The following is a 24,280-nucleotide window of genomic DNA, read 5'->3' on the forward strand; positions in this document are numbered from 1 at the left end:
GTGTGCAGTTGGGAGAGAAAGATAGGAGTCAAATGATGTCAAAGGATTCTGGCCTGGGCAACTGGAAAGATGACATTAACTAAAGGAAATTTTGCATAGACCAGATCACCCTCCCTGACTCCCCTCCACCAGTGGAAGGAGAACATATTGGAGATTGCTTTCATACATGTTTAGAAAGTAGATACAAAGAAAAGAAAAACACACATTTGGACTAGAGGACATGTCTCCATTCTCCACCTGTCCAGCAGACTACTCCCTCTTCCTGTGGCCAGATGTCCCTCCCCGTGAACCCTGAGATTGTTGTTGTAACTTCTCATTCAAAACATGAACGGAAAGCACAAACATGAGGTGCCATGTTAGAAGGGACTCACAGTCTGCCTCAGAGTCTTAACTAGTTTGGGGGAAATGGAGCTTTTCTTTAGGGAACTGAAAACTACAGTGTACTAAATTTAACATATTTAAAATATGTTAAAAGATTATTCAGTATTTCAGAAAGATGCAGGCAGCAGTGCAGTTTTGAGTGTCCCCAAACAAAGAAAAGAGAAAGACACATTTGGCCTAGAGGCCATGGAAATAGGTGAAAGGAAGCCAAACCCTGGAATAGCATTTACCACAAAAGTAGAGAACCCAGTTTTCCCTAGGAACCTCAGAACAAGAGGATAGGGCAAACCACCAGCAGGAGGCACTAGACCTGCCTGGCAGCAGCACTTGCAGCAGAGGAAATGGGAGACAGGAGTCTTTCAAAGCTCCAGCAGGCATTCCTGCAAAGCACTGTGGGCCAGCAGGAGAAGAGCAGCTGTAACTGAGAGGGGTTCGCCAACCTGGACGTTAGTACATTTGATCTCATATATCCATAGGTTCTGCATCTGTGAATTTAAGCAACTTCAGGTCAACAATTTGCAAAAGAAAAATCGAATCTGTACTAACTATGTACAGATTGTTTCTTGTTATTATTCCCTAATCAATATAGTACAACAAATATTTACAAATCATTGACATTTTACTAAGTATGATAAATAAAGAAGAAAGACTGTTTTAGAAAGATGATAAAAAATATTGTAGAGACAATGGTAAATATAAAAGGAAAAAAGCCAGGCAAGTTCTACGAAGAAAAATGCAAACACACATAGGAATTTAGTATGCCATAAAGGTGACATTTCAAATCAGTAGGACAGATTATTCAAAAAATTGTGATACGTATATTTTGGGGTTAAATAAATATCTCTGGAAGGATCCAAAAAGTGGGAAAAGGCAATGTCTCCTGTGGGAAGTGTGGTGAAGATGGGGGCTGGAAAATTGGAGGGAATGGGTGGATTTCCAATGAGTACTCTTTTGTATCTTTTTAAGTGCTCTCTTGTGTGAATATATTACTTCCAAATATTGAATGCCAGAGTTCAAATCCCACATTCCCAGTTAAATGGTAGTTCTTAATCTTGAGCAAATTATTGACATTATCTCTTAAATATCAAGAGAGTGAGCATAACTTTCAGCCCCAAATTCTCAATGAATGAAATTACTAGTGAAAACAACCCAATGCCCACAGGGGATGTGTGGATAAACAAAGATGGTGTATCCACACAATATGGTATCAGGCAGTCTTAACTGGGGAGGAAAGACTCACACTTTACAGCATGGATGATGATCCTTGAAAACAGTCTTGTAAGTGGGAGCAGCCATATATAAAAGGTCACATATTGTATGATTCCTCTTATATGCAATGTCCAGAAAAGGCAATACCAGAGGGATTAATGGTTGCCTGGGGCCTCGGGGTGGTGGGCGTGGGAGTGACCCCTAACAGGCACGCACAGTGTTTCTTTCTGGGATTATGAAAATATTATGAATTAGAGAGTGGCTATGGTTACACAAACTTGTGAAAGTCCTTAATGCCCCTGAACTGCACGTTTTTAATGAAGAATTTTATTTTAAGAAATAATTTAAAAATATAAGGTACAAATCTTTCAATGGTGATGGTCTCCTGCCTCCATCATCCTCTTGCCCCACTCCATTTCTTCCCTTTTCTCCCGCCAGCTCCCTCACTGGGCATCTGCGCCCCAGGACTCTTGCCTTGCAGAGAGCCTGCGCAACTAACTCAACCCTTGGGCTGCTGGGACCTGCAGCTGTTGGCGGGCGGGTTCCTGCGCATGCGCCCTTTACTCCTGTTGGCTGGAGATGATTTTTTTCTTGTGAGGTTCGGTTGATGGCAATGGTCTCTGAAGGGGCACGTGCCGGAATCAGTGGAGGAGGACCTGACAGCCAAATAGTTCAGTATTTATCCCCCTTTTGAAGTGTGATCTCTCTACTGGTGACCTCTGGAAGCTGTGCTCTGAAAGCCAGATTGGCTGCCTGCTGAGCACTTGCCAACCCTGAGGACTTGAGGCCACAGGCCTCAGGTTGAGGCCTTGCTTCTCTGCATACAATTTGATCCTAGAGCAGTAGATCATTAGTGAAGTGTCAGAGTGATACTGGCCTTGTGTGTGAATGTTAATCGAAGAGGTGCCTCTCTGTTGCCCTGGTGTATGAGTGTTGGGTAAATGATGATTTATTGCAGGCCATGTTCTGGGTGGGCCTCATACTGCTGTAGTTCACTTGGCCAAGTCTCAGGTTATCAGCTGCCCTCAGGATACCTGTGAACCCTTGGGACACCCCTGGTAGATTCCCCATGTTTTCTATTCACCTTTCCCAGCTGGGATCTTCAGTGACTCAAATATGCTGGAATATGCCATGAATCTTATTTTGTAAAATGCCTCTCAGGTAGGTCATAAGACCTAGGCCATTCTCCATGAGAGCTTGTGCTTTGATTTTTGAATTTTTTCTGGTCAACATGAACCCATCTTCTGACATCTTCAAGTTGCTTCACTTTTTATGCTTTTAAACCTACCCTCAAACTTTGTGTTTTACTACCACCATTATGCCTATTCCTGATTCTTCCAGTAAGCTCATAAATCTCTCTCTTTGTTGGATCATATTCCTTCCTCTTTCATCAATTCCTAGCCTTTACCCATGTTATCCTAGCCAAGTTTTAGTTCCTTTCTTCTCATGCAGAGTGTGATCCCCACTTCTACCAAACAATACTAGAATTAGTGGCAATTCAAACTCAAAAGTCGTCTTTGTTACTTATCTATTAATCAATTCCATTACATTTCTTTATTCAATTTTATTGTTTTAAACGTATACCGGTGTAAGTTTTCATACCTCTATGTGGAAAAATATCTGATAGCTAAGTGGTAACAGAAGGCCTCTTTATTATCTGTTAACCAATTCTGTTACAATTCTTTATTCAAATTTGAATATTTATTGAAATAAATAAATTTATACCTACATAACTACATATTTAAAAATACTTTTGTCTATGCAAAACTATGTATTGCTCAAGTGGTGCCAGAAAGCCTCGTTTTTACTTACCTCTCAATTCTATTACATTTTTTCATTTAACTATATTAAGTCTTAAAAATGTATAAGTGAATAATCTTGTATCTATGTACCCCCCCCTATATATATATATGGAAAACTATTTTGTATTCAAATGATACCATAAGGCCTCTTTATTACTTACCTATTAATCAATCCTATAGCATTTCTTAACTTTATTACATTTTGAACTGTGTCTTAATGAATGAAGTTCTATGTATGTATGTATGTATGTATGTATATATGTGCAACACTATTTGGTACCCATTTAGTACCCAAAAGCCTCTTTAATTTTATGAATTCTCAGTGGTACCAGAAGGCCTCTTTATTATGTATTAATGAATTATATTACATTTTAAATTTAATTTTATTAAACATTGTATGTGTATCTCTCTATCTACATACATGTGGAAAACTATTTGGTCCTTAAGTGGCACCATGGATCTTAGCAGCTCTTACATTGTGTAGCCATTGTAGCGAGAAATCTCCATGTCTCTTTCCCTCTCAATGAAGCACTGCACTCTCCCGAAAGCAGTGTACTTGGCAGCATTCTCACACTCTTGTTGAGCCTTCTTCTTCATGGCTTCCCGCTCTGGCCTCTACTGATTGGTAATGGGAGTTGATATTACTTGCCCAGTAACATTGGGTTTTCTCCATGGAATTGGTTGTAAGGCAAAGTCTTGGAGTAGAGATTGGTTTTGAGACTTGGGCAAATGTGACTTGGGCTTGGTTTCAACAGTGGGAACAGGTTGCCACTGGAGAGAGGTGCAAGATGATGTTTTGTAGGGTGCAGGCCTAGAAGCAGCAGACCAAGGGACAGTAGGCTGGGTAGAAGCAGTCAAAACAGACTGATTGGCATGGGTCAAAATGGGCTGAGCTTGTTTGGCAGGACACATCCAAGATGGGTTGGCAGTAGCTGGTTGGGATTGGTTGACTGCTATAGGCTGAGCTAAGCTAGCAGGGCCATCCTGGGCAGGGTAAAACCCAGTGGGTCTCCCTGAGGCCAGAGACTGTGGCCTCCGTTTGATTACTTGTCAAGGTGGAGGTTTCTCCAGGGTCAGAAAAGGCAAAGGTACCAATTTTACCTTCCCAGGTGGTGGAGGCTCATAAATGGATGGAGAGGGACCCTCTCCTTCAGAACTGATATCTGGGTTTTGGGCTTTAACTTTGTGTTTTCTCAGGACCGTTAACCGTCAGCCATGGGTGGGGATCTTGGGTACTGCCTGAGTTTCCCGGGGTCTGGGAGGAAGAGAGCCCAGTTTTCTTATCGTTCTGCTTCCCAAGTGCTTGGAAAAACTGCACCGACTCCAGCATGTGCATGCCGAGACAGCTCCGAGGCTTTTTAAAGGTCTCTTGGCAAAGCTCAGGTTGGTTCCACTTCCACTTCATCTTGGGCACGGTTGGCTTCTCTTCTGCCTTGACCTTATTGCCTGGCTGCTTCCTCTCCTTGGCTTTCCTGGAGTTGTTTACTCTGGTCCTCTTGGTCTTTTCCTGCCCATGGACCTTAGCCTTGCTGTTCCTGCTGGATGCAGCTTTCTGAGGTTTGCTGATAGAGTGCTTAGGCTGTGTGCACAAGGGCCCCTGCTACTGTCTGCATCCCTGTGAGCAACTTCTCCTTCTTATGAGCACTGTTGGTTCCTTGGCTGCATTTTGGCCTGAGGAGTTCCATGAAGACACTCTGAGGCTTTATGTTTGTTGTTCCTCACGGGATCACTAGGACTCTTTATGACACTTGTGAATTCCTGCCCCTGATTCATTATGATGGCTCTGGTGTTATTGGATTTTCTTGTGTGGGACTTTCAAGTTGGTCAAAGTCTTTCAAGGAACTGAAAAGCTCAGGAAGGTAAATATCCCCCAGCAGTGCAGTGAGGTCTGCAAAACCACTGCTAGATTCAATCCCATTTTCAAGTGTGCCTTGGTCCTCAAGACTCAGGCTATTCTTTCCCAGATGGATAATTTCAGAATGTGGCTTCTCCTCTTGGTCCAGAGGACCAATGGAGGCCAGAAGGTAGTGGATTTCAGGTATGTAAAGGGAGTAGTGGAGGATCCTGGTTCTCTGTGGCAATCTGGTAGGCATCCAGTGACTCTGAGAGCATAGTTTACTCTCACACAAATTCTTAATCTCTGTTTGCTTTTGGCTTTGATTTGGAGGCAATGCCAAGAAATCAGAACAACTCTGGAATAGAGTTATTATGGAAATGTCCCCAAGTTCAGTTTGTGAGGTTTTCTCAACTATTTGGCTTTTTCTGTTTTTGCAGGTGTACAAGAATTCCAGAGGCTGTGGCAGACAAAATGTCTGACTTGGAGATTGCAATCCCAAGGAAGCCTCCGTCTCTAGGGAAGTTTCCATCACTGCAAAGAAAGGAATCAAGGATGATGGTAAGTAGGATGCTCCTCTTGCCCAGCAATGCACTAATCAGGGAATCTGTGGACTGTGGATAAGGCATTTCTATTAGCTTTTTTTAAGGACTGCAGACTAGTCTCTGTTAGGAGGTGCCTGTTAGTTACAGGTGATCACTTGATGACACAGTTTTGTGCTTACACATCATCATGGCAGCATGGCTCACTGGTAGAGCATTGTCTGCTCTGTGTGGAAATGCACAAAAACAGTTTTATGAAGTCTCTTTCTCATATAGGGGTCTCTTAATTCTCTCTACTCTCCCCGGAGTATAAGAACACTTAGCACCATGAACTAGGAGAGCGTGGAGCTCTTGCTCATGAAATCTATGTGAAAGGACAGATTTTTAGACCCCTGCTTTGGAGAGCATCACTGCATACAAAGTTTAAGTCCTGAAGCAAATTAAGGAAAAATTATATTGTCACACCCTTGTATGTTTTGCAGTATCTTTCTAAGAGATCAAATAAAATCAGGGAAATAAATTTATAATGTTGTGGTGTAGGGGGACTGATCCGCAAAAATTGTGACATGATCTGCAAAAATTGTGACAAGTAGCCTCCTTCAGTGTCCTGGAGGTCTCTTAAGTGCATCCTGGGTGGCCATTATGGTGTCCTGCATTCTTCTCTTATAGAGTCTGAAAATATGTAGTGCTAAACAAGGATGGTGGTTAAAGTTTCAGGACTTAAATACTACAGGTCTGTGGACCCACAGCTACCAGTTGCAATCTGGACCCTCAATTGAGTGCTAATCTTATCCTTCCCCTTCTTGCTGATTGTACTCACCTTGAAAAATATTTTCTGTAATAGGTTGAGCGAATACCGAGCAGTAGATCCCAGGGTTAGAGACTGATCGTAGAGCATTTGTGGGCTGAACCTTCTGCAGCACTGTCACCCTTTCTGGTTGAGGGGCAGCGGCACTACTTCCTGCATATGGCACACAGTCATAGGATTGCAGACAGGGACCGTGTTCTCCAGAGAGCAGATTCCCCAGAGTGTTTTGATCATAGTAGTAGACCTGGCTTCCTTCTTCGTAGGAAAGTGAGAGGGTATGTCCCTGATTTGGAATCTGAGATGGTGTCTTCTGAACAAGCCTGGCATATAGTCATGGACACACAGAAACCATGACATTGGTTTCAGAAGTTTTTTCATATTGGGATGCCATAGTCATGGAGGAACCTGCTATGTCCTGGTCAGTGAGAATCAGATTAAAGTCCCTGAGTGAAGAGGAGCTCTTTTCAGCACATCCTGGGGTATACCACTCAGAAACACTTGGATAGGAGGCCGGTGCCGTGGTGATCTGTTTCTGGCTAGTAATCCCAGACACCTTGGCTGTACTAGGATGTTGATAAAGGTAGGCACTGCCCGTGAGTGGCTGGAAGGAGGTGCCACAGTTGAGGGCAGTAACCATGCTGAAGTGGCAGCTGGAGCAGAGGCTCTGGAGAGGTTGCACACACTTCCTGTCAGGGAAGCTGCATTGGTCATCACAGGAAGAGAGAGCTGCAGAGAATGTGCAGTTCCATGTAAAGAAGAATTTTGGAAATTTTCTGTAGGAAGAAAGAGAGTGGTGAAAATGTGATGAGACTGAGAGATTCTTATGATATCTCTGGACGAATATCATCCTAAGGTTGTGGCAGTCAGGAAGCCTCCAATACCAGAAATCATTGAGATACCCCAAATCAAACCATTTAATATGGCTGCAAGTGTGGGAGCAGTTTGGTACTCTTGTGATCAGGTGTCTTTTCTGTCCAATTGGGCACAGTAGACCCAAGTGATCTGCTTTACTCATTGTTCCCTAAAAGCATCCTTCTCTCTGCCCTCTCTTTCCTTTGAGTGGGCCATAGTATTAACTTATGAACATGCCCTAAAGCTGAAGCATTTTAGGACTTTGAGTACACTTAACATTAAAAGTTTGTAAGTGAGGAAAACGGAGGCTCAGATAAGTAAAATTGATTTGTTCAGTATCAGTACCAGGTCATAGAAAATTACTCCCTTGTCTGGACTCTGTGCTCTAGACAAAGAGCACAAGACAGGGAAATAGAATTTTATTTTTCCCTCTTCATAGAAAACAGTCCTGGTATCACCACTGTTATCTTTCGCGTCTCATTTTGCTTGTGCAGCTCATCTGCCATTTTCTAGAGTTTACTTGTACCATTCAGATGGTATATTTAATGGGTCTTTCTTTACCCTGTTTAAGCCTGGCTTTTGATCCTACTTCAAAATGACTACCTGAGAGTAAGTTTCTCAAAAAATGCTTTCTGGAAGAAAAATGTTATTTAAACTCTATGAGCTTCAGGTTACTTATCTGGAGGGTGATTACAATAACACTAAGAGTGATAATTCATCCATGAATCAAAATCTTATTCTACTTAAGTTTCATATAAAGGAATATGTAGCATGTTCTGGAAAGACAGAAAGGCAAAAATGAAAAACATCATATAACTAAAAATAACGCATAGATACTGATGAAAACTTGGAAATGTAGCAAATTTACTAGCAAATGAAGATCTGTTATCATGCATAAAATATTATGAAAGTGAATGTTTCTAGTCTATTTTCCTGAATACTGTTAACCAAAACACTGCCCACCGTTGAAGATGATTTTAAATTAATTTCTATGCAGTACATATAGGCAGAGAAACTGTATCAGCCAATATAAGAAGCAAAATTAAGTAAAAGTGAACATATAGGTAGCCACAATGTATGTAGCTACCTATTTCAAAAACAGTGTTATGAAGCCAGCTGCAGTGGCACATACCTGTAATCTCAGCTACTCAGGAGCCTGAGGCAGGAGGATTGCAAGTTTGAAGAAGGCCTTGGCCATTTATTGAGACACTGTATCAAAATAAAATTTTAGAAGGGCTGGGGCTGCAGCTCTGTGGTAGAGCTCTTGTCTCCTACATGTGATGCACTGGGTTCAATCCTCAGTACTACATAAAAATGAATAAATAATTATATTGTGTCAATAAAAAAGGGGGAGTGCTGGGGATGTAACTCAGTAGTAAAGTGTCCCTAGATTCATTCCCTGGTACTGCAAAAAAGCAAAATTCAAACCATTCTCTTTCCCATCACATGCAATAAAGCAAAAACCAAAGCAAAAGCCCACTATGAATGGTGGGGTGTGCCTGTGGTCCCAGCATTCAGGAGGCTGAGGCTGCGGGGTTGTTGGAGCCCAGGAATTGAAAACCACCATGGGCAATATAGCAAGATCTTATATGAGGACCTCAACAAAATGTGCTGGGGATGTAGATTGTGGTAGCATGCCTGCCTAGCATGAATGAGACCCTGCATTTCAATTTCTGCATTCATTTCCCAGCACTGGAAAGAAGAAAGAAAGGAATGAGAAAAAGAAAGGAAGGAAAGAAGGAAGGAAGGAAGGAAGGATATTTTGGCCAAGTAGAGAATGAAATAAGAAGTGTAAATTAATTTCATCACTGTGCTTTTTCATATTCCTCTAAATATTACCCACACTAAGTTAATGATATGAATTTTACTTGAAGATATTTCAATTAATATAAAAACATTTTTTTGATAAACATTTCAGTTAAAAAAACCAGGAAAAATGCTTGAATATGGTCATGAAATTTACATTTGTCCTCAAAATCTAGTTTATAATCATGTTTAACAGGAATATGTTGACTCTAAAGTTTGAAAAAGACACATCACCACTAGAATATCATAATACATTTAAATCTAATTTTTTTTGATGGATACTGGTGCTGGGAAGTGAACCCAGGGCTTCCCACATGCTAAGCATGCACTCCGCCACTGATCTACACCCTCAGCCCATATAGGACAACCAAATAGAGGGGCTGGGGCTGGGGCTCAGTGTTAGAGAGCTCACCTAGCACATGTGAGGCACTGGGTTCATACCTCAGCACCACATATAGATAAAGGTATTGTGTCCAACTACAACTAAAAATACACATTTTAAGAGAAAGAAAACCCAAAAAGACTTCATAAAATTATTTTAGATAAATGTGGAATTCGAGATGTGGAAGTTGAATTTTTGTTCCTCTGTAGGTCTCTCTTTGGTTTTTAGGTTTAAAAACCATTATTGTCTCTTTATAGGTATTCTGTTTTAGAGAGTGAACTCTTTGAAAACTACCTGTCATACAAAGGAATTCGTCCTTCTGATGCATGTTAGGGAACATCAGTTTTTCAAAATCCATGTAGCCCAGAAATTTCTCACTTAAAAATTTCTCACTTAAAAACTTCCAGTGACTTTTTATTTGGTGCAAAGTACAAACCTATATCTTTGTAATGGCTTACGAGGGGTTTATGTGATTGGGCCCTCCATTTCTTTTCTGGCCTCATCTCCTGCTTCTCTCCTCTTGACCACTCTGCTCCAACCACATTGTCCTTGTTTTTTATTAAGTGCCTCAGTGCTAGTTGCTTTTTTTTTCCCCCTAGAAAACTCTTCTCACGTCCAGTTTCTTACCGGCTTACCTCAAGTGTTACCATCTCAGTGAAACCGGCTACTGCTGTTGAAGTATTACGTCTCTTCCTCTCCTCTATCCTTCTTTGCTACTGTGTTTTCTCCTTACCACTTAACTTCCACCTAATATACTGTATATTTTACTTGTCCATCTCTTCCCATTTATACCATAAACTCCACCAAGGCAGATGCTTTTTCACTACACCTGTGCCTAGAACAGTGCTTGGCAAATAGTATCAATTGGCAAATAGTATCAAGTGAATGAATGAATCAATAGTAGCTATCTCATAGCCACTATTAATTTAATTATGTTAAACTCATTGTCAGAACATGCACTAAAACATAGAAAGTATTCTGTGTTACCCTTTATTACCTTCATAATATACTCATGGATGGTCCTGCAGCCCATAGAGATGAAGACTTGGTTGAGATATCTTGGCTTGCCATCTTCTATCAGCTCACCTTTACCACAAAGGAAGAACTATGGTGATGAACTCACCTGAAAGTTTGGGGGGTTGGAGGTTCCTTAGGATACCTTGGTAATCAAGACTTATAAGGGGGAAAATAATCCCCTAAATTTTAAGTATTAGAATATTAGAAATATTGCCTGGAAAAATCGCTGTTTTCCTTTACTTGCCCCAATGGAGAAACATTGTAGTTTAGTGGAAAATGAACTTAAATACAAAGCACACAGCTATGTTTTTCCATTTTTCTTTTTCTTTCAATACAGATTCTCACTGTGTTGCCCACACTGGTATTGAACTTTTGGGCTCAAGTAATCCTCCACCTCAGCCCTGCTGAGTAGTTGGGACTATCAGTATGCACCACTACACCTGATTAGTATTTGTTCTTTCAAAGAATGTCTTAAAGTTCTTAGTCAAAAAATATTTTTCCTAATAAAAGTTCTATCTAATTAGAAATGATAGCTTTTGAATATATGAGAGCTGGGTGCTGTGGCACATGCCTGTAATCCCAGCTACTAAGGAGGCTGAGGCAGGAAAATTGTATGTTTGAGGCCTGCCTCAGCAATTTAGTGAGACCCTGTTTCAAAATAATAAAATAAAATAAAATAAAATAAAATAAAATAAAATAAAATAAGGCCTGGAAGTGTTGCTCAGTGGTAAAGTTCTCCTGGGTTTAATCCCCAGTATGAAGGATTTTTACATCTTTGTTTTTTCAGTGTGTGTGTATATGGGGATGAAGTTTTCTTTATAGATAGTAATCTATAACTCTCATGTGATATGACTTGTTCTGGCCCAGCTTTATGCTTGAAAGTTTTTATTTTACTAATCATGTTTACTAATCATATTTCAGAGAGACTACAGATCTAATGGATAACTAAATAAAGTCAATAAACTCATGTAAATTATTAACATTGTATTTTCTGTACCTCATATTGATAGGCTCATAGCTGGCAACCTGGAATAAAGAATCCATACCGTGGTGTTGTTGTATGGCCTGTTCCTGAAAACATTGAAATCACTGTAACACTTTTTAAGGTAAGTTCTATTATTATAAGTTATAAAATGTATTAAATACCCATGGTTCTAAATGAGAGAACATTTCATTATTTATTGTTTTATACATTTATATCCAATCTGGTATCTAATGTACACTATTTTTAGGAGTATAGGAATTTACTATGATGTAAAGCATCACAGTATTTTACAGTCTATGAAGTCTGAATAATTCAGGGATAATTTTGAAGTTACTGTTAATATTAGCTGAGATACTTCTTTTACCACTTCCTACATTCAATCCACAGGAATCTTTAAAGCACTTTTCCTGTGAAAAGCTAAAGTTTATAGAATACTTAGATTTGTCCCTTATTTCATTAGTCTCTTTTAAAAAAATATTTATTTTTCAGTTGTAGTTGGACACAATACCTTTATTTTATTTTATGTGGTGTTGAGGATCGAACCCAGGGCCTCTCAAGTGCTAGGGAAGCACTCTACCACTGAACCCCAGCCCCAGCCCTTGTTAGTCTTTTTTAATAATGAGTTGTTTAAAATTAGTTTTCAGTAAGTATTTTACTAATGTCAATGTAATAAGACATGTTTATAATCAATATTTGGCAAATGTTAATTGATATTAATATTTATGAGTGTAATACCAGCAAATTCTGGTTATATATTCAGATCACATATTAAAAAATGTAACTGTTCATGTACATTTCTTCTTGTTTTGTATGTATTTTTTCTTGAAAATCTTCCATATTTTTTGAAACTTTATAATTCTCTTCACACATATGTTAATCAAGCACTGAAGTATTTACTTTTCTAACCAGCTCTTTACCAGCTCCTAAAAAATGGTGGGACAAGTATGTTCAAATTTTAGCTTTTTTGGAGGATGGTGGAATTAGAAAATAAAAGCTTTATTTCCTCTCTGAATGATTCAGATTAGGAAGTTACTTTTCCAGAAGGACAAGAGAGAAGAGGGCATCTCATTAAGTGTAATTTAGTATTATGAAGTTTGTGAAAATCCATTAAGTATTTTAGGACATGAAATTAAAGTAAAGCAAAGTGAAATTAGAACTGAGTGTGAAATCACTGTGTTTTAAAAAGTGCTTTTGTTTTTGTGATCCAAAATATTAATTCACTTCAGTATTCAGAAAGTACTGTTGAGATCAATAGGAAAAAATCCAGTAAGATGAATGTTAATGCATTGGTCCATAGATGAAGTATTATTTTTTAAAAAACATTTTTATTTGCAGATGGACCTAACAACTTTATTTTATTTATTTATTTTTTTATGTGGTGTTGAGGATTGAACCCAGTGTTGAACTTGCTAGGTAGGCACTCTACCACGAGCCACAAACCAAGCCCTAAAGTATTATTTTTAAATGCTCTGTATTTCATACTGTTTTATAAAAGATTCTTTACATATGTATTTTTTAATTTTGATGTTACTATTACTGACATCGAAACGTTAGTTGATTGTACTTGTCATCTCTCTCTTTCACAAACACGCGCGTGCGCACTCACTTAACACACCTTCTCTCTGATTTGCTCAGGCATAAATAAGGAATGAAACACAGTAGCAGCTCTTCTTTTCCAGGATGGTCAGTCTACCCTATTGCCCTTTTACCAGATACCCTATAAGCCTGTTTATTAAACCCTCTTCTGCATAATTCTTCTATGGGAATTAATGTGCTAAGCTGGTTGGTTAAGAGCAGTACGTTCAGAGTTTCTACATGTATTATTTAATTCTCAAAGCAACCCTAAGATTTTATCATTATTACCATTTTAATGATAAGGAAACAGACTAGAAAGGAAGGTAACTTGCTCAAATATCCCATTAGTCCTATTCTTTCCTCTTTGCTTACTTTTTTTCACAAGTTATGAATATTGACTAGACAGCAAGATGTGACATTCTTAAAGAAGACTTTTGAGTACCTTCTTAAATATGTTAATTTAGTCTTTTTTTCATATTGGTAAGGCAAATGAGTGGACTTAGTTTTATAACTTTTAAAAAGTGGTGATAAAAGAACAAGGGGTTAGAATGGAGCTGGTAAATAGCTGACGGCCATATGTTTGGGATAAAAATATACACTGACTGATTTTGAGCTGAAAATGACTGTTGAAATGGCTGTTGCTTGGAGTATTGGGAGTTAGTGTAGTTTTTGAGTAGTGATGAGAATGTTCCCTATGTCCTTGAGATCACTAAACTGAAGCCTTTGGTGTTAGAATATAGGAGGAAAAACAAAACATCTCTTCCTTTCCAGTTTGCTGTATTCAGCATTTCTTGTCACTTGTACTAATGGAGCAACCTTGTGACCGTTTTCAATATTTAAATGAATTTTCAACTGAATTTTTATCTTCCTGACTCTCCCATGGCCTCAGAAATTCTAATAGAAAAGTGAAAAGTACAGAGCAAAATGAAACAACTTCAATCTTTCATGGCAACTTTTGGATCTTGTTTTTGAGCAGTATTTAAAAATAATTCAAGTGAAAAAAATTCTTTATATTTTTTCCTTTCTTATACTAAATAATGTAGTTTATTCAGTCTTGAAATTTGCAATTAGCTTCAGTCCATATATTTCATTTTTTGGTGACTTATCCCCCTTTTTTTTTTTTTTTTGCTGCTGGGTTTTGAACCCAGGACCTCATGCATGATAGACGAGTGCTTTATCAACCCAATAACTTTTCTGATTTAACTAGAAGTTAATTTCTTTAGACTAGTACCTGTTTTTGAAATTTGAATTAAGTTGAAAATAGCTGTTTCTAGTAAATTTTTAAAAAATGCCTTTTAGGATTTTAAGAAGGAAAATGGCAACTCTTCAAGTCATTTCAGTTTTTCTCTTTAGAGTACTAGGAAACAATAGAGAAAGAATAGGATATAAATCTTCATTGATTCAAACCAGAAGTCATTCTCATTTATGTTTTTGTCTGGTCAGTAATACAAAGAGTTAATTATATAAAAATGCCATTTTTAAGTCCCTTAAAAATGAACATTATTGTTCTTTCTTTCACATCTTTTTACTAACTACCCTATCAGATGTTTCTTGGTCTATTGAAATTATTCCTTAGTAAAAATTCTTTTAGAGGCAATACATCATCTGTGTTTTAGAAACAATGTTTATCCACTTTAAGAAGTTAAGTATTCCTTAGAATATATAGGGTACTGTTAAATCTTTGTTAAATTTTGAGACATACATCTATTAATTCATATATCAAGTATTCTTGAGAGCCTGCTGTGTGCCAGATAACTTTCTTGGTCCTGGGGACACAGTGGTTAAACTGAAAGTAGATTAAAGTCAGACAGACTTGGTATTGCATCATAATGCTTCAGTGTTTACTTGTGTACTATGAGAAATTTTCTCTTAGATTTCAGTTTTCTATTCTGTTAAGTGGGAGTGAAAATAGTATGTATGTCAAAACTTACTGTGATGAGTAAGGCACTTAACACAATGACTAGAATATGGTGAGCACTCAATACATATTTTGTATTACTATTATTTTGATACTAATTATGCTGGAGCTATGCTGTTTTCCTTAAAAAAATAAGACAGGTTGGGAGGATAATAGGCTGTTCTCTAAATTAGCATTATTTATGTCTTAAATCCATTATGAAAAACTCCTTCAATCTTTATTTATAGTCATTGTTCTCCATAAACCTAGTTCATGGGCAGAAGCAGCTAGGGAAACCAGTATCAATTGTTCAGTTTCCTTTCTCTTCTACACTGTCCTGATCTTCCCTTGTCTAGCACCACCAAAGAAATTTCTTGTGTCAGGTTTTTAACCTACCTGGGTGGATTTATTTCATTCATCATATATAAGTATTTAGATTAAAGTTATTGTGTTTGTGTTTGGAAGCAAGAACAATTATGTTTAAACCCATGTAACACCTTTACAAACTCTTAGGTAATAAGTACTTAATAAATGTTTGTCAAATAAATGCCTGCAAAAGTGTGCTGTATTAAAAAAAAAAAGATTGCATTTCTCATGTTTCTGTGGCATTTCCAGGGTTAATGGGGAGAAATGGTAGGAGGGTATCAATATCCCATGCTGATTCACCATTTTGTCTGGATTATGAATTGCGTGTAATGCTTAGGAGTTCTAGATATGTATAAAACCTCTACACTGAAGAACACCTTGTTTGGAGTGGTACTTTGATTTAAAGTACTTTATGGATAAAACTGAGGGCAGAGGTTTGTATGAGCATTTAATAACCCTAATGAATTATCTGTCTCCAATCAGGTTTCTTTTTGTCTTGCCATAGATGAAATGATGGAAAATAGTGATATGTATCAATAAAAGTAAAATATAGAATTTCATAATATAAAACAGTGGACTTAAACTTAGAGTAATTATGAAAGTATCATAAGGGTAAGAGGCTATATTTTGCTTCTTCCTTTTTAAAATTTTTTTTTTTTTAGTTATGGACACAGTATCTTTATTTTGTTTATTTATTTTTATGTGGTGCTGAGGATTGAACCCAGTGCCTCACATGTACGAGGCAAGTGCTCTGCCACTGAGCCACAATCCCAACCCTTTACTTCTCCCTTTTAGTAAAAGTTAAAAACAAAGTTGTATGTAATTTCTTAATTGAATTGATTTGACTAAAGACATGTATTTCAATTTCATATTTTGCCTTTATTACAGGATCCTCATGCAGAGGAATTTGAAGACAAAGAGTGGACATTTGTCATAGAAAATGTAAGCTAATAGCAAATTCCTTCACCTTTCATGGTTTTTACTTTATATATACATTATTCAGGTCCATGAATGTTTTGACAGTAGGAGAAATGTTTCCTTATGAAAATTAACTAGCAATTTTTGGACTTTAGAAGTTTTTAATGAAATGATAATAGCAGAATTATTTGAAAGAAATGCTTTTGTTAAAGCTTAAATTATGTGTGTAATATTTTATGTATTTTGTTTGAGACTTGATGGCAAAACTATGTCTCAGTTATTTATCTTTTTGTCTGTTTAACATTATAGCAGGTACTCAATATAAACATTTATTGAATGAAATCATCAATTACCTTTGAAATATTTCAAGGAAGTGTGTATCCAGTATGATAGTGCACACATGTAATCTCATTGATTTGGGATACCGAGGTAGGAGGATTGCAAATTCAAGGCCAGGGCCTCAGCAACTTACTGAGACCCTGTCTCAAAATAAAAAATAAAAAGGACCGGCGTTATAGCTCAGTGATAAAGCACCCCAGGTTTAATTCCCAATAACAACTCCCCTCCAAAAAAAGTACATGCTTTAACTCTTGGGATTGAAAAACTCAAATAAATCAGTACTTTAATAATCATCTGAAATTAATTTACATATTCCAGAGTCCCAAGTAGGTATAGTAAGTATTCAATAAATGCTTATTGACTAAGATTAAAGACAGGTAATGAAAATACAGTGTTTAAGAATAAAGGCTCTGAAGTCAGGGAGACATGATTTCAAATTTTAGTTCTTCCAGTGACAAACTCTGTGATAATGGGCAAGTTTTCTCAACCAGAAAATAATAGGGTTTTTATGAGAATTAAATAATTCTCCACAAATATTAGTTTTTACCATTGTTGTCACCATCATCTAAAATATATTTATAATAAACTTATAACATGCTTTGCATTATATTCTTCCTGTTTTTATCTAATTTTGTTTTTTATTTCAGTGGTAAAGGAATCTTGTACTTTTGGAACAGTGCCTGTGCCATTTTTAAGCCTAAAGAGCAGGGAAGATTAGGGGCCCAATAGGTCCAAATACACTAGGGGAGTTCTGATGACTGTATTCCAAGCCACTGTCAATCATGTTAAGGTTTCACATCTTAACAATTTTGACTTTTTTTCTAAAAAAAATATTTTTAGTTGCAGGTGGACCCAAGAAATCTAGTTATTTATTTATTTTTATGTGGTTCTGAGGATTGAACCCAGTGCCTCATGTGTGCTAGGCAAGTGCTCTACCACTGAGCCACTACCCCAGCCCAATTTGGTCTTTTTCATACTGATAGATTTGAGCATCATACTTGAAGTATTTTTGTTAATTCTATGTATTAAAGGAAGTCTTAAAAGGGCTTGGGATGTAGCTGGGTTGTAACGCATAGTAGTAGAGAGCTTGTGTGAGGTCCTGCGTTCAGTCCTCAGTACCACCACTACCACAATAACAAAAATTAGCAGTTAAATTTGACTTGTAATTAATGACAAAGATATTAAAAAACTAATTTTGTATTTGTTTAGAATGGTGTTCTTATTACACAATTAATCACATTAAAGACACAGTTGTTCCAAATTTTTGAATAACAGGTTGTAATTAGTTAATGTACAAAAGATATAAAAAAAGTTCTTTGATATATATTAGATTTGACTGCAAAAGAAATTCAAGTCTGGAATTTTGGGAAAATAACCTTCATAAATTCTGTATTATGCATTTTATAAAGGTATGTTAAAGATCAATATGGACATATTAAGCTTAAAGTAAAATGGTGAAATTTAAATGGGTTTAAGATAAAGAAGTATATTTTGGATTATCCTTTCCATATTGGAGTTATGTGGTTTGGAAGTAAAAGAGCAATGAAAAGTCAGAAACTTATTTTGCACATTTGCCTACTTATTACTCAAATGGTTGAAGTTGCTAGGATCAGACATTGGGTAAGGAAATAAACATAGGAGGAAAACGAAAAAGAAAATGTTAGAATTCCTTCTCTATAAATATTTGTTAATACATTGATTCACAAAAATATAATAATATAAATGGCTTTTAACTATATAGTTCACTTTATAAAACCAATGTTTTAATTGAGATATTACAAGAAATTAAGTTTTACTGCATAATGAGATAACTATGAAAACTTTACTGGGAATGATGTGGTTGAGAGAACACTGTGTTTCTAGTTTCCCAGCTGTCATTCTGCTTTTCAATATTTCTGCTTCCTTGTTTTCTTTTTGCTTTCACATATTCTTGTTTTTTTTTCTTTTTGCAGGGGTGGGGGTAGGGAGCATTTTTTCTTTTTCTCATTTCGTAGTTTAGTGAAAGAAGGAGCTTTGAATTGGTTTAGAATTTAGTATAGACCCTGATTGTTGTATCCTCAAAACTGGTGACCTTGAGTATGTTATTCTTTAGAATTTAATTTCTTCATCTATAAAACTAAGGATTTCTACTAGATAATCTTAGATGGCTTTTCTAGATCTATGACTTTGTTTTAATTGATAGAAATATTTTTATAAACTATTTGAAAATTAAATTTTGGAGGTCAAAATTTTGATGTTCAAGTTTATGGAGAATGAAATATCTAGGATAGCATTTTTGAACCAATTAATAACTTCCTAATTTTAATCTTTAAATAGTCCATATCAGCATTTATTTTTTCTATGTATTTTTATTTCTGAAGTAGATTTGAGTATTGCTGAAAACTTCTTCTTTTGAATTCTTTGACATAACAATTATTTTTCTATACCTTGTTTCTGTAATAGTTATTTCCTGTGCCAGATTGGAAAAGAAGAAAAAAGAAAATTGAATTTTGATTTAAATTAGTTTTTCATTTAAAGGAAGTTATTAGACTTTGTAGTAGAAACTTTATTTCTCAATTATGAGTATCAAAGAAAATAATATCTATCTTTTAAGATCTTCTTGTGATCCAAACCCATGGGAATTTAAATACATAATGAGAAACTATTAACTATAAGGTACTATGATAAAACAATGATGATGATGATGATGACTTTATTAAAAAGTAAAATTAATGAATATGGGTGGGGCAGGTGATTCCTCAGCCTTTTAATAATGATGACAACACCAGTGTTTAGTAGGAGCCTCATATAAGAAGATAGTTTTATTAGGTAGCTTTCTTATAATTTTATTTTTTTTTTGGTTATACTTATTTTTAAGCAGGGTAAATATACAGCAGGTTTTTTAAAATTTTGCTTTAATTCTTTAAACATTATAGGATTTGACTATTTTATCAACAGAACAAGCTTGTTTTTTTCCAATGTTAAATAGAAAAAGGTGAGAGTAGTAAGTGCATCCATTATTCGATTTACTTTCATTATGTAAAGTTACCAGAATTTAGAAGTACTATGAAATTACTGAACTCTCTATATATGAGAAAAAGCATGAATGTACATGTGTCTGAAGTATTTTAAATATATTAACTCAAGAGAATACACTAATTTACATGCCCTAAATTAGAATTACTGTCATAATTGTGAACACTCTAATGTCAAAGGATGAATTTGTGTAACTGAACTAAAACAAAACAAAATAAGGGAAGTGTACTGTATTCTTACCTGGAAGATAGGCTAGAATTAGGCAAATCTCTTCCTTTCGTTTTCAGGAGGACCTTAATTTCTTTGTGCTGGGACCAACTCCTCTACAGCGAGAAGCATATGTGGATTTTGAGAATTTATGTTTTTCTTTACCTATCAAAGTGTCTTTAAATCAAAATCTAGGTCATTTTCTGAGATGCTGATAGGACTCCTGCCTGGATAAGTAAACCTAGCATTGGAAAAGTTTTACCATTTGTCTCTGTATCATCATTATCATCACCATCATCATCATCATTGTTTTATCATAGTACCTTATAGTTAATAGTTTCTCATTATGTATTTGTTGGAGTAAGGAAATGAATGATTTATAGTTAAACCTTTTGAGTTAGAAGTCCTGTAAGTATTCTTCTGTTTAAGAATTAAAATAGTAGCATCTATAAGCTATATTGAAGAAAATTTGAAAAGTAGACCCTAGAGACAGTGAGGTATATATATATAGCATGTAAGGGATCCATATGCCAGTATAGTCAAAGTTCTTCTGATGTACTGCTGGTTAATTTACATGGGGGTTTCGTACTTGACATTCTGCCGAAAACATATGGTTTTAAGCCCACATGTGTCAATGTTGTTAGTAGGCTACTCTCTGACACATTGGTATACAATTCTGTCTTCATAAGTAGGTTGTAAGTTGGATTTGACCACTTAGAACCTCACCATGCTATTGATCAGTTATTGTAATTATTATAATTTAAGTAGATTTTCATAGAGCAATGAAACAATCGGTTTGAAGGAATATTTCATGAACTGTTAAATGCTTTAGAAAGAGTTGATAAAAGTGAGTTTTTAAAAACTGCTGCCAGAAGAAGGGGTGGGGGGCTGTCTCATAAAAATCAGAGATCAGTAGAGGAGAGGAAAGGGACCAGGGGGTTCGAGGTAGAGAGGGAGGTGGGAAAGTGCTGGGGAGTGATATTGGTCGAATTACATGTCTGCATGTACAAGTATGTAACAAATCCTATCATTTTGTACAACTGTATTGCACCAATATAAAATGTGAAAAGAGAACAAGAATAGAGCTAAAATTTAAATGGGAAAAAAAAACTGCTGTGAAATCTGGTATGGATAAAAACCTATAAAAGAATATGAACTTTTATAAAAACCTGGAAAGATTTGGCATTCCTGTTGTATCTTTGTTGCCTTTAAATATTTATTTCATTTAAAAGAAATTAAAGTTCTCAAAGGTATATTTATGATTCTTGATTATGTGAGAAAATTACAAATCAACAAAATTATCCTCAAAGAAGAGGACATAAAATTGTTGAATGATGGGGCTGGGGTTGTGGCTCAGAGGTAGAGCACTTGCCTAGCACATGTGAGGCACTGGTTCGATCCTCAGCACCACATAAAAATAAATAAGTAAAATAAAGGTATAAAAAAAACCTGTTGAATGAAATACACTAATAGGTATTGAAGCAAATTTAAATTTTTTGGCATCAATATTTATTTCTTCCCTGAATTACCCAGCTCTTTCCCCAAAATCAGATTATTTAAAAGGGGTTTCTACTATAAATAAATATATATATATATATATATATATATATATATATATATATATATATATATTAACTAAGTCAGTTTCTTCAGGTCTGTCTTTATAACCACCAATGGGGTTGAAAAATTACTGTTAGACATTTCCTTTTAAACAAAAATTTGTTATAAGTAGACAATTTCTTTTTCAGTATATTCAGACATTCCATCTTCATTATCAGGTAAAAGCAGTTTGCTTTCCTTTGTATCATCTAATGAGGTATTTTTACAAATATTTTCAAACAGATGAACCAATATTCATTTATTCATTCATTCATTACTAAGCATTCACTGAGTATCCTGGGCATTGAGAATATAAAACAGAGAACAAATCCTCAAGAAGTTTATATTCCTGTATATATGTGTGTGTGTGTGTGTGTGTGTGTGTGTGTGTGTGAGAGAGAGAGAGAGAGAGAGAGAGAGATAGGGGGGAGAAATAGAAATTAATGTATGAAATATATAATATGTTAGATAAAATAAACATGATAAAAACATAGTGCAAATAGTGCATTAGGTGTTATGGAGAAAAATAAAGGAGGGTAAAAATCCTCTGGCTTTACTCTTATGTAGACATAATTAGCCACCTTATTTCTTACAAGGTCTCCAAAAGAGAATTGGGGTATGCTGGTCAAATTAATTTAAAGAATATTTTAGTAAGAGAGCTGAATATTATAAGATTGTATGTAGGGAAATTTAACCTTGGGATGCCTATGTAAACCTTTTCCTTGGTTACAGCTCCCCTCAGTGGTGAATGGTGGAATCGACTCTTGCCTGGTGAAGGTGCTATTCCTGTAGATTATCATGTAGCAATAACATGTTACAATGTAATTTTCTTCCTTACATTTCAAATGTGCTTCCGTATTTCATACAGAAGAGTCGGCAATTTTGAAGGGCCATAGTCCATTTCTTGCTCTTGTAAAATCTTGATTTTGTTTGAAAGTTTGATTGTTTTGGCATGGAAAAAAGGCATGCTCTTTGAATGAAATTTTAATGCCTTTCTTTCAATCAAGAAATTCTGAGTCTTTATGTCGAATATCTCACAGTAGTAATAGTAATAAAGAGTAAAGTTTCGTTTACCATTAAATATTCCATTAAACAAAGAAGTCTCCAAAATATGTCACTTTTACAAATTTATTGGGCCCTTTCTCTCTGTACCAGGTGCTATGTGGAATGCTTTATACATATATATTAGGACATTTGTTGATTGCAACAACTACGCATCAGATACATAACCCTATTTCACAGATAAAATGAGGCTTAGAGAGTTTCAGCAACTTACTCAAGGTTATATAGCTAAAAAGTATGGATTTTATCCAATCTTGTTTTTCTCCAGGACTTTTGCCTTTAACTCCTAATGCAACAATTGCCTCCTTAATGACAAAGATGCAAAGAAATAATTTGAAATTGTAGAACCATAAAGAAGTTTTAAATTAATGTTAAACCTTGAGGAAAATATGTGTTAGATTAGTAGTCTTTAATTATTATTTATATTCAGTCTAAAAGTTATTTTGTATTAATTACTTGGCTTCTCTTAGACATTATAAAATGGAATTTTAGAATTTTAGTCACCAAAATTATGAATATTTTTTTTCTCGAGACAACTTTTTTTTTGTCTTTTTGTGTAAAATGCAATAATTTTTGTTTCTGGTCACAAAGAATTTTGTCTGATCAGAGGATATAGTGCAGTGGTAGAGTGCTTATTTAAGATGCCCAAGGCTCTGACCTTTCTTCTTTGAAATGTAAAACTGTTTATATATAAGTTGAAATTTTGGTGGTGATTCCACCACTTACAAGCTGTGTGATCTTAGACAAGTTAGTCAATCTTTTATAGTCTCTGTATATTCAGGTATAAAATGGTGATATTAATATCTACTCCATAGATTACTGAAGATTATAGATAATATATGGAAAGCATCTAGCCTGCTAAAGAGTGCTTATTTTTTTATAACATTCCCTTCTAGAGGACATAGAAAAATATAAAGGAAAAGAAGCTAGATTTCTAAATTTATTGTTTCAGGATTTTAATTTTTTTCTTTTTGTACTCCTTTATAATTCTTATACCTCTGAATAGTTTCTAGATTTAACCTTTAAAATATGACAAGAGGGCTAGGGTTGAGGCTCAGCGGCAGAGCACTTGCCTCGCACATTTCAGGCACTGGGTCCGATCCTCAGCACCATATAAAAATAAACAAACAAAATAAAGATATTGTGGCCATATATAATTTAAAATTTTTTAAAATGACAAGACAGCTTGTAAATACTTACTCATAGAGGAGAAAAGCATTTGCATATTTTTTTCTCTGAAAGAAAAAGTAGAGGTAATTTATCTGACTATAATTTTGTAAAACCAATAGATTGACTTTGGAAGAGGATTTAAACTTAAAATTAATAAGATTGAAAATTTTGTTACTTTTATGTTTATATTATTTGAGCTACTATACCATCTCTAAGAATAAGGTGAGGTGATTAGGCTCACAAACCAACTTGATCCAACAAAAGAAACAGAACAGAGGATTTGTAGTACTGCCTTAGACTTAACATAATTAGTATCACATCCCATCCATCTAAAAGGCTCAGATAATATCAAATAAACATCACCAAGAAAGCACTGAGGATCCAAATTGCTCATTTCACTAGTTACAGTTAGAAATAGTGGGACACTAACCCTGAGAAGACACATTTTGATACCCAACTGGTTTCCTCCAAAGAAGACATAGAAACTCAGGTTAATCACATGTTGATCATTACA

The 24,280-nt window shown here is 35.8% G+C and overlaps 1 protein-coding gene and 2 pseudogenes across 3 annotated transcripts in view; 1 reads left to right on the forward strand and 2 right to left on the reverse strand.

Moving 5' to 3' along the window:
• LOC308632773 (centromere protein I-like) overlaps positions 1–24,280 on the reverse strand; it is a 358,828-nt pseudogene that overhangs the window by 101,523 nt on the left and 233,025 nt on the right. The window lies entirely within an intron of this gene.
• On the reverse strand, positions 3,864–9,974 carry LOC308632400 (uncharacterized protein C2orf78-like; annotated as a pseudogene). The gene is made up of 3 exons: positions 9,911–9,974; positions 6,589–7,349; positions 3,864–5,760 (listed from the first exon to the last, which is right to left on the reverse strand). The product of its transcript is annotated as an uncharacterized protein C2orf78-like (transcript).
• LOC308632401 (EH domain-binding protein 1-like) overlaps positions 11,648–24,280 on the forward strand; it is a gene marked incomplete at its 3' end in the record, with an annotated part of 76,295 nt that continues 63,662 nt past the window's right edge. The window contains exons 1-2 of the mRNA XM_081264483.1: positions 11,648–11,739; positions 16,345–16,398. The remainder of the gene's footprint in view (positions 11,740–16,344; positions 16,399–24,280) is intronic.

The sequence above is a fragment of the Spermophilus citellus genome, assembly GCF_964194105.1.
Source record: "Spermophilus citellus genome assembly, chromosome: 13".
NCBI lineage: Eukaryota > Metazoa > Chordata > Mammalia > Rodentia > Sciuridae > Spermophilus > Spermophilus citellus.